This window comes from Tamandua tetradactyla, unplaced genomic scaffold (genome assembly GCF_023851605.1).
Source record: "Tamandua tetradactyla isolate mTamTet1 unplaced genomic scaffold, mTamTet1.pri scaffold_119_ctg1, whole genome shotgun sequence".
Lineage (NCBI taxonomy): Eukaryota > Metazoa > Chordata > Mammalia > Pilosa > Myrmecophagidae > Tamandua > Tamandua tetradactyla.
In genome coordinates, this window is record NW_027518265.1 from 51334 (window position 1) to 63307 (window position 11974).

General features: G+C 45.3%; 1 long non-coding RNA gene across 1 annotated transcript; it reads right to left on the minus strand.

The window, feature by feature from the left end:
• Positions 1 to 2619: 2619 nt before the first annotated feature.
• On the minus strand, positions 2620 to 4157 carry LOC143673097 (uncharacterized). Its single transcript, XR_013170190.1, has 2 exons — positions 3851 to 4157; positions 2620 to 3244 (listed from the first exon to the last, which is right to left on the minus strand). It is a non-coding gene; the product is annotated as an uncharacterized LOC143673097 (long non-coding RNA).
• Positions 4158 to 11974: the final 7817 nt, after the last annotated feature.

Genomic DNA, 11974 nt, shown 5'->3' on the forward strand with positions numbered 1-11974 from the left:
GCAGGCGGTCTCCCATCCAAGCCGGAACCGCGCCTGACCCTGATTGGATTCTCTGCTCAACCTCGTGCATGCCCACTGAAACAATGTAGGAACTTAGCACCATTGTCCACTACCAGTGGTCCAAAGAGCCGAGGCTGGGGAGCTGTGCTGGCCCTTCCCAACGTGCTGTCCGGTTCCCGAACACAGGGCCTTGCTGGCCGCCCACCCACTGTCAGCGTCCCCACGGTCAGGATCCCATCTGCACCCCGCCGCATTGGGCATGGCCAGGGTGCTGCACCTTGCCACCGTGCATGCAGCCCAACTCTCTGAAGTCCCTTCCAGCAACCTGCCCCCTCCTGCCAGGCTGAAACCCTCGGATCTCGCCACCCCGCACAACCCATGGACACACTGCTGCCGGGGTGCAGCTTCTCCCCAACACCACACCCAAGCGGACAGCACCCCCTGCCGCTTGGACCCCTGGGCTGGCTGGAGCACAGTCTGGAGCCTGGATCCGCCTTGGGACCTGGGAAGCGGCCCAGCAGGAAACCGATTGGTGAAGAGGGGACGGACCACCCACCAGGACACCAGGCAGCGCTTCACAAACACCCCTGACTTTGGCCGGTCACCTCCGGTCCTCTCAGAAGGCGGAGAGACCTCGCAGTTCTACTGCCCTCAGGTCCGGCAGGAAGGCCCAGACATCGCCCCAGGTGTCCTCTAGGCGGTTGTGCTCCAGGTGCTGGGTGTCGGGCAGGACGTCCAATGACATCGTTTCCTGGTAGCGGAGATCGATGCCTTTGTGCTAGGCATGTCGATTGGTCTCCGTCTGCCAGAAACCTGGGAACGTCGGAGCGGTGGGGCACCACACCCTCCCTGGGGTTCCCTGACACGCAGTTTCCGCCACTGCCACGTCCTCAGAGGGCTGGATAGTGGGCGGGGCCTCCTGCTCAGCTCCACTTCCCTGGCCTCTCCTCCCACTGACTGTGACCGACATTTGTGACGCAGGCCTGTAGTCCCTGAGATTTTTTATTTCATTTTCTTGCATTATTTTCTCTCTTCAAATACCAGAAGACACCAAAGAAAAGGAAACATTTCTATTTTGATCATACCGTTCTGCATGTATAATGAGTAATACAGAATTGCAACACATACTTGATTATTCATCATCATGATCATCTCTTGGGACATTTTCATCTATTCAGAAGGAGAAGTAAAAAGGAAACAAAAAATCTGTGTACATACCACAGCCCTTACCCTTCCCTTTCTTTGATCGCTAGCATTTCCAACTAAATTGATTTTAACATTTGTTCCCTCTATTACTCATTTTTATTCCATACGTTCTACCTGTCCATTGACAAGGTAAATAAAAGGAGCATCAGACACAAGGAGTGACCTCTGCCTGTCAGAAGCCCGGGCCCGTTGGTGCCATGGGGCACCAGAGCCTCCCTGGGGTTCCCTGACCTGCAGTTACTGCAACCGTCCTGTGGGCTGGGCGGCTGGTCAGTGGGCAGGGCCTACTGCTCAGCTCCACCTACCCCAGATCCTCCCTCAGGCTGACCACTACAGACCTTTGTGAGGGAGGGGCTGAGTCTCTGTTTTTCCTATTTCATTTTCTCGTTTTAAATACCAAAAATCACCAAACAAATGCAAACATTCCTATTTCGATCATTCCGTTCTGTGGATACAATGTGGGAGTCACAAGATCATTACGTGGTTGCATATTGATCATCATGATCATGTCTTGGAACATTTGAATCCGATCAGAAAAAGAAATAAAATGATAACAGAAATAATTTATGCATTCCGGACCCCTTATCCCTCCCTTTCATTGATCACTAGCATTTCCAAATAAAACTGATGTTTTAAAAAATTTATCTATTTTTTCATTGAAAAAAATGAAGCAACAAACACACGGAAACATTAACATGTGATCATTTCATTCTACATATATAATCAGTAATTCCCAATATATTCACTTAGTTGCATATTCATCATTTCTGAGAACACTTGCCTCAATTCAGAAAAAGAAATAAAAAGGAAACAGATAGAGAACAGAAAAAGAATGAAAGGAAAACAGAAAAAAGATTATTATGCATAGCATACATCTTGCCCTTCTCTTTCATTGATCACTAACATTTCAAAGTGAATTTACTTTAAGATTAGTTTCTGTTTTTATTTATTTTTATTCTGTATGTTCAACGTGTCTATTGACAAGGTAGAAGAAAGGAGCATCTGACACAAGGTGTTCACACTCACAGAGTCCTATTGTGAAAGCTATACCATTATACAATCATCTTCAAGACACGTGGCTACAGGAACACAGCCCAGCATTTTCAGGCACTTCCCTCCAGCCTCTCCAGCCTATACTGCCAGTCCTATTGTTTTGTGGCCCACAAGGCATGCCCTCCCTCTGCCAACTCAGCAGGTCACCTCACTGCACCCCCCAGCCATGGAGGGCCTACCCCAAGGGGTGCGCATCTCCCTGGAGACATGGGACAGATCTCAGGGGACAGGTCGTTACCCAGCACCAAGGAAATAAGAAAGCCTGCTTGACCCAAAGAGGAAGTGAGAAATGAACAAGACCAGGATTCAGTGGCCAAAGATTAAAAGCAGTCCACATGTTATCCTGCTGATTCATTGGCATTCTTGGTTCATCCAATTTTCATTTATGGTGGAATGGTGTGGCAGGAAGGTATTACCTGAAACTGTTGAGCCCTGTTCCTCAAGCCTTGACTCTTGAAGATGATCGTCAAAAGATTCAACTTTGACAATGGGACTGTGGTCTTGGGAAATCCGTTTATTTCTGTTGCTCCTTTCCTCCCCGGTGTGGATCGATGTGCAAATCCACTGTGGACAAGAATCAATAAATAATAGAGAGCAAGAAGGGTAAAGTAAATTCTGTGTTCGCATATGCCATTGGTGAAGAAGAACAGAGAAAGGACAATGCTTGTGTGCGATTTTTTCTTCTTAAGAATTCTTCTCATATTCTACCAAGTGATCACAGTCCTAAATCCACACCAGTGTGATGATACTGCGAGCCAGTTTATTCCCACCTGGATGGAAATCACTGCTATCAATGTTTATGCAGAGAAATAATTTTCCAAAAGCCTAGAGAGAGTGCAGGTGATATATACAGATTTTTTCCAAAGCCCCATGTTCTCCGGACTGGCACCTTGAGCACACGTGTGGCCAGTTTGCGATCTTTCGATTCCTTCCCCAAGGAGGACTGGTTCTGAGCTGTCTGTCACCATCAATTGAATCAAGAAACCTGAAAAAAAAGATGCAAACGGCAGGCGGTCTCCCATCCAAGTTCGAACTGAGCCTGACCCTGCTAGCGTCCCTACTCAATGACGAGCATGTGCAGTGAAACAATTTAGGAACTTGGCGCCGAGGTCCACCGCCGGCAGTCCCAAGAGCCAAGGCTGGGGAGGACTGTGCAGGCCCTCCCCAACTTGCTGTCTGGCTCCCCATCGCAGGGTCCTGCTGGCTGCCAGCCCTCTGTCAGCATCTCCCTCGGTCGTCCTACTGCCCGCATCCAGCCACATCGGGCGTGGTCAGTTCGCTGCACCTTTCCAGCCTGCATGCAGCCCAACCCTCTGGTGTCCCTCCCAGCAACCTACCCCTCCTGCCAGGCCGACCTCCGCTGCTCTCACCACCCTGCACGTCCCACCCACACAGCGCTGCCATGGTGCAGCTTCTCCCCACCACCACTCCAAAACGCCCAATGCCCCCAGCTGCTTTGACCCCTGGGTGGCCAGAGCACCCTCCGGAGCCAGGCTCCAACCTGGGACCTGTAAAGCGCCTCTGTAGTAAACCTATTGGTGAAGAGTGGACTGCCACCCCTCCAGGACACCAGGCATCCCTTCAAGAACACCTCTGACTTTGGCCGGGCGCCTCCAGTCCTCTCAGGATTCGGTGAGACCTCGCAGCTCTGCTTCGCTCAGTCGGCAGGAAAGCACAGTCTGTGCCCCAGGTGTCCTCTAACTGGTTGCGCTCTGGGTTTTGGGGATCGTGCAGGACGTCCGGCGGCATCATTCACTGTCATCGGAGATCTACGGCTTCATGCTGGACACGCCGATGTGCCTCCGTCTGCCAGAAACCTGGGAGCGTTGGAGCGGTGGGGCGCCAGACCGTCCCAGGGGATCCCTGACCTGCAGTTGCTGCCACCGCCGCCTGCACAGAGGGCTGGGCAGTGGGCTTGGCCTCCTGCTCAGCTCCACCTTCCTGGCTCCTCCTCACACTTATGGCGACAGACATTTGTGACGCAGGGGCTGTGGTCCCTGAGATTTTTTTTTCTTGTTTTATTTTCTATTTCAAATACCAGAAGACACCAAGTAAAAGGTAACAATCCTATTTTGATCATTCCGTTCTGTGTATATAATGAGTAATTCAGAATTTCATCACATACTTGCAAATTCATCATCATGATCATTTCTTGGAACTTTTTCATCTATTCAGAAGGAGAAATAAAAAAGAAACAGAAAAAACTGTGCAATTCCGTAGCCCTTATCCTTCCCTTTCTTTGATCACTAGCATTTCTAGCTAAATTGATTTTAACATTTGTTCCCTCTATTACTCATTTTTATTCCATACATTCTACCTGTCCGTTAACAAGTTCGATAAAAAGAGCATCAGACACAAGGATTGGCCTCTGTCTGTCAGAAGCCCGAGCCTGTTGGTGCGCCTGGGCACCAGAGCTTCCCTGGGGTTCCCTGACCTACAGTTGCCTCAACTGCCCAGTTGGCGGGCAGCTGGGAAGTGGGCGGGGCCTTCTGCTCAACTCCACCTCCCCCGGACCCTCCCCCCAGGTGACTGCTCCAGACCTTTGTGAGGGAGAGGCTGAGGCCCTTGTGAGTTTTTCTTTTGCTTTTCCTGTTTCGTTTCCTCGTTTTAAATACCAGAAATCACCAAGCAGATGCAAACATTCCTTTTTCGATCATTCCATTCAGTGGATACAATGTGTGATTCACAAGATCATCACGTGGTTGCATATTGATCATCAGGATCATGTCTTGGAACATTTGCAGCTGATCAGAAAAAGAAATAAAATGATAACAGAAATAATTTATGCATTCCGGACCCCTTATCCCTCCCTTTCATCAATCACTAGCATTTCCAAATAACACTGATGTTTTAACAAATGTATCTATTTTTTCATTAAAAAAATGAAGCAACAAACACGGAAACATTAACATGTGATCATTTCGTTCTACGTATATAATCAGTAATTCTCAATATATTCACTTAGTTGCATATTCATCATTTCTGAGAACACCTGCTTCAATTCAGAAAAAGAGGTAAAAAAGAAACAGAGAACAGAAAAAGAATAAAAGGAAAACAGAAAAAAGATTATTATGCATAGCATACACCTTGCCCTTCTCTTTCACTGATCACTAACATTTCAAAGTGAATTTACTTCAAGATTTGTTTTCCTTATTATTTATTTTTATTCCGTATTTTCACCGTGTCTGTTGACAAGGTAGAAGAAAGGAGCATCTGACACAAGGTGTTCTCACTCACAGCGTCATACTGTGAAAGCTAGATCATTATACAATGATCTTCAAGACACGGCTACAGGAACACAGCCCAGCATTTTCAGACACTTCCCTCCAGCCTCTCCAGCATATATTGCCAGTCCTATTGTTTTGTGGTCAACAGGGTATGCCCTCCCTCTGCCAACTCAGCAGGTCATCTCACTGCACCCCCCAGCCATGGAGGGCCTACCCCAAGGGGTGCGCATCTCCCTGGAGACATGGGACAGATCTCAGGGGACAGGCCGTTACCCAGCACCAAGGAAATAAGAAAGCCTGCTTGACCCAAAGAGGAAGAGAGAAATGAACAAAAGTAGGATTCAGTGGTCAAAGATTACAAGCAGTCCACATGTTATCCTGCTGGTGACTCATTGGCATTCTTGGTTCAGCCAATTTTCATTTATGGTGGAGTGGTGTGGCAGGAGGGAATTACCTGAAACTGTTCAGCGCTGTTGCCCAAGCCTTGACTCTTGAAGATGATCATCGAAAGATTTAACTTTGACAATGGGACTGTGGTCTTGGGAAATCCCTTTATTTCTATTGATCCTTTCCTCCCAGGTGTGGATCGATGTGCAAATGCACTGTGGACAAGAATCAATAAATAATAGAGAGCAGGAAGGGTAAGCAAGTTGTGTATTCGCATATACCGTTGGTGAATAATGGAGAAATGACAAGACTTGTGTGCGATTTTTTCTTCTTAAGAATTCTTCTCATATTCTACCGAGTGATCACAGTCTAAAACCAAACCAGTGTGATGATACTGCAAGCCAGTTGATTCCCACCTGGATGGAATGCACTGCTATCAATGTTTATGCAGAGAAACAATTTTCCAAAAGCCTAGAGAGAGTGCAGGTGATATATACAGATTTTTTCCAAAGCCCCACGTTCCATGGACTGGCACCCTGAGCACACGTGTGGCCAGTTTGCGATCTATCGATTCCCTCCCCAAGGAGGACTGGTTCTGAGCTGTCTGTCACCATCAATTGAATCAAGAAACCTGAAAAAAAGATACAAACGGCAGGCGGTCTCCCATCCAAGTCCGAACTGAGCCTGACCCTGCTAGCATCCCTACTCAATAACGAGCATGTGCAGTGAAACAATTTAGGAACTTGGCGCCGAGATCCACCGCCAGCAGTCCCAAGAGCTAAGGCTGGGGAGGACTGTGCAGGCCCTCCCCAACTTGCTGTCTGGCTCTCGATCGCAGGGCCCTGCTGGCTGCCAGCCCTCTGTCAGCATCTCCCTCGGTCGTCCTACTGCCCGCATCCAGCCACATCGGGCGTGGTCAGTTCGCTGCACCTTTCCAGCCTGCATGCAGCCCAACTCTCTGGTGTCCTTTCCAGCAACCTACCACTCCTGCCAGGCCGACCTCCGCTGGTCTTGCCACCCTGCACGTCCCACCCACACAGCGCTGCCACGGTGCAGCTTCTCCCCACCACCACTCCAAAACGCCCAACGCCGCCAGCCCCTTTGACCCCTGGGTGACTGGAGCACCCTCCAGAGCCATGCTCCAACCTGGGACCCGTAAAGCGCCTCTGCAGTAAACCTATCGGTGAAGAGTGGACTGCCACCCCACCAAGACACCAGGCATCCGTTCAAAAACGCCTCAGACTTTGGCCGGGCGCCTCCGGTCCTCTCAGGATTCAGTGAGACTTCGCAGCTGTTTCGCTCAGTCTGCAGGAAAGCACAGTCTGCGCCCCAGGTGTCCTCTAACCTGTTGCGCTCTGGGATTTGGGGTCGTGCAGGAGGTCCGGTGGCATCATTCACTGTCATCGGAGATTTATGCCTTCATGCTGGACATGCCGATGTGCTTCCGTCTGCCAGAAACCTGGGAGCATTGGAGCGGTGGGGCACCAGACCCTCCCTGGGGATCCCTGACCCGCAGTTGCTGCCACCGCCGCCTCCGCAGAAAGCTGGGCAGTGGGCTTGGCCTCCTGCTCAGCTCCACCTTTCTGGCTCCTCCTCCCATTGACTGCGATAGACATTTGTGACACAGGGACTGTGGTCCCTGAGATTTTTTCTTTTTTTTTTTCTTGTTTTATTTTCTATTTCAAATACCAGAAGACACCAAATAAAAGGCAACAATCCTATTTTGATTATTCCGTTCCGTGTATATAATAAGTAATTCAGAATTTCATCACATACTTGCATATTCATCATCATGATCATTTCTTGAACCTTTTCATCATTCAGAAGGAGGAGTAAAAAGAAACAGAAAAAAACTGTGCACATTCCGTAGCCCTTATCCTTCCTTTTTTTTTGATAGCTAGCATTTCCAACTAAATTGATTTTAACATTTGTTCCCTCTATTATTCGTTTTTATTCCATACGTTCTACCTGTCCGTTAACAAGGTAGATAAAAAGAACATCAGACACAAGGATTGGCCTCTGCCTGTCAGAAGCCCGGGCCCGTTGGTGCGTCTGGGCACCAGAGCTACCCTGGGGTTCCCTGACCTGCAGTTGCCTCAACTGCCCAGTCGGCCTGGCAGCTGGGAAGTGGACGGGGCCTCCTGCTCAACTCCACCTCCCCCGGACCCTCCCTCCAGGTGGACTGCTACAGACCTTTGTGAGGGAGGGGCTGAGGCCCTGCGAGTTGTTTTTTCGTTTTTACAGTTTCATTACCTTGTTTTAAATACCAGAAATCACCAGGCAGATGCAAACATTCCTTTTTCGATCATTCCGCTCTGTGGATGCATGAGGAATTCACAAGATCATCACGTGGCTGCATATTGATCATCATGATCATATCTTCGAACATTCGCATCTGTTCAGAAGAAGAAATAAAAAGAAAACGGGAAAGAATTTATGCATTCCGGACCCCTTATCCCTCCCTGTCATGGATCACAAGCATTTCCACAGAAAATTAAATTTAAAAAAAATCTATTTGTTTTTTCATTGAAAATAATGAAGCAACAAACATACTAAGACATTAACATGTGATCATTCCGTTCTACATATATAATCAGTAATTCACAATATCTTCACTTAGTTGCATATTCATCATCTCTGAGAACATTTGCCTCAATTCATAAATAGAAATCCAAAAACAACAAATAGACATATTATGTGACATTTATGTCCCTGGTCCTTAGTCTGAACTTGTACTAACCCTTTCCTTCTACTCGGTAGACTCTAAGAAATTTCCAGAATCAACCTGTCTAGATGGTGCTTAAGCAATTGCTCAGATGGGGCAAAAGATAGGAAAGGAAGTTACAAGATGTTCTACTTCCTCCATCTCTCTTTCCTAAGCAACACTGTACAAGGGATCTGTCTGAAGAACAAGCCTGCCTGCCATTTGATGCAGAAGAAGAACTGATCCAAGTAAGTATTCCTCTCCCATCACATTCAGTGGATAGGACACACCAGAGGACCAGTATCTGAAGAGGTACAATAATATATTGCTTTGAACTCAGGCTTAGAAATCAGATCAGCCTGGATTTAAAACCAAGCTTGACTTGTAATTAGCCCTTAAATCTTGTCCAAATTATGACAAAAGTAAGCATTAATTTCCTTATATACAATATGAAATTATTAATATCGGGAGATGATATCACATGCTATACTAAACTTAGTAGAGTTACTGTCACATAGCCAGTGCTTGTTATTTGTTAATTCACATAGTATTTATAATTTTGTTAACTCCTCTAGCCTCTTCAGGGAATCTCAGCCTCTCTGTCAGTTATGTTAGTGGAGAGATTGCATACTCACAGAAGACTTTTGAATTGTTATGAATCTTGAATCAATAAAGAATATAACAAAACTTGGCCTTTCTTCTCTTCAAAAGTTAACATTCTTTCAGAATTTTATTCAAATTTGTAGAATAATGAAGCAAGCTACACATATGAATTGATATGACTATTGCCATAAGCATGATCAGTCCCCCCATAAGCTCTCCTGTCTTGTACAGCAGATGATGACAGCCAACAATGAGCCTTTATTCCACATGAGACAGCATCCTAGGCACAGTGCATGCATTACCTCATAGAACCCCTTTGCAGTCCTAGGAGATTGGTTCCTTATCACCCTCTTTGTACAGGCAGGAAGATCAGGCTTAAGGGAACTGGGAAACTTGTTGAAGTTCACATAGTAAGGAGAAGACACAGCCATGAGAGGCTATATTTGTGCTCTAAAAGTCTTACTCTCAGGATTTTTAATATTAGACATCAGTTTGTTTAGCCTGAGTGTGTCTATCTTCAGGGCTTCAGCAGTAGGATAGCAGTTTCCACTGACCTAGATCTCTTCACAGCTTATCTTGCTTAATACTTTCCATAGCTCTGTGAGACAGGTATTATCAGCACTGCTTTATAGGCTTTGATTAGTTCATGCACCCACACTGCCATTACTCAAGATTATGTGTCTAAGTCCCAGACTTCAAGATCAAGTCCAAACCATAAAGAGTGCACTAACCCAGCCTAACTGTATCTCCCCTCCCACACCCCATTGTCACAGATGCTACAGCCACAAGAGAGAACAGGATGAACTGGTTTGGCTGCCATCATTGTGAAGTGCTAATTCTAATCATCTGGGAACTGAGAATTCAGAACATCCTTAATTAGATGAGCTTAAGTAATGACAATTTGAATATATGCCTGAATTCACACTTGACATGTACATGAGGACAAACTCTAGGGATAATTGAGCTTGGAGCAGCATATAAACCTACACAGCAACAAATAAAAGATGCTGTTGATCTGTATTTCCAACACATGTGGAACCCTGATTCCAATAACCAAAGGTGCCAGCTCTAGGCTGTGCACAGGATTTCTCTGAGCACTCTTAAAGGAGATCAAATTAGGAACCTGTCACTCCATGATAACTGCATTTGCTACCAGTTCATGATGCTGGCAAGCCATCATTTTTTTGCTTCAACTAAGTTTTCTATTTTCAGCCTTATGTATCTTGCTCAACTAATCTCAAGTGGTCTATAACAACTTATATAAACACTAAAGAGCAAAAGACCAAACGCATAAGAAGGAAGCATATGCAGAGATGTCTTCTAAAATGTTAAGAGTTTCCCCATCAATTTCCACTGAAACCTAAAGCTTTGGAGATTATCTCATTAAAAAAATAGATGCATGAGTAGGGATGCTTGTGGTCCACATTCACAGGATGGTTTCACCTTATAGAGGAAAACAAATTCTGTCCATGAACTCAGCTTTATCTATCAAGTTTCTCTAACAATCATTTGAGGCAGTAATTGAGGGAAAGAAATATTATACTTAAGATAAAAATGGATGAATTTGCAAAACAGCAGTTAGTGATGGGTTCAGTGATTGCAGACTCATACAGAGTGTTCTCTAAAGATAAGATGACTTGTCATAGACTGTTCTCGTTACTTGTTTTAACATATACAGAGACTTAAGAATAGTCAATGACTTCTTCATTGGTAGTTTTCTCCCCAGGTGGCAGTTGGGCCTTCAGTTTACAGGTAAGTTGGATTTAAGTATGTTTCTATTATCACAGCTCTTTATGAATAATGACCAGCATACGTAGTATGCTAGAAAAAGAATATTGAAATATGATGGAGCCAGGGCATAGATAATAAGTAAAGATCTTATTCAATTATTTTCTGATAATAAGGAAATTAATTTTCTTTGTGGAAAACTGGGATCATAAAATTGATTTTAAAAGACAGCATAAAATTGTTTATGATCATTTGTTCAAGTAGATACTATTAGTTTTAGTGTCTTCTGTAGAGATATGTCTATTTTATATGTCATTTTAGACCATTGAGATTAAAAGGGCCATTTCATATTTACAATTTTTTACCTACACTATTATACTGAAACCATCTTTCACATCAGCAAATTTTTTTACAAATAACTTTATTGTCCAGCTGACATCTCAAAACTACACACTGTAATTCATTTTTCTGTTTGCCTTTTTGTGGACAGTATGGTTTTCTTTATATTGTTAACATTATGAAAAAAATATTGAGAAATACAAACTTATTTGCTTAAGGTTTCCCAATATTCCTTATTACTGAGAATAAGGAGTACTGGGTCAAGGAAGATAGCCAATCTTGAAGTTCATTCCCGAATAGGTAATTCCAACTCATGCTCACCATCAATGCATAATAGATTATATTTGACTTACTTGCAGAGAAGAAAACCATCTCTTTTATGGGGTGCATGATTCAGGTCTTTACAATGCATTTCCTTGGGGTAGTTGAGGTCATCCTGCTCATCGTGATAGCCTATGACTGCTATGTGGCCACCTGCAGGCCTCTGCACTGACAATCACAATGAGCCAGCAGATGTGTGGTCTCCAGGTGGCCAGGGCATTTCTTCATGGTCTGATTCAAAATCTTTTTATGCTGTGGTTGCACTTCTGTGGACCCAATGTCATTGACCACTTCTGTGATCTCTACCCTCTGCTGAAAGTCTCCTGCCCTGATACACACATTTTTGGACCCTTTGTTGCTGCCAATAGTGGGTTTCTGGGCACGCTCAGCTATTCTATTCTTATCA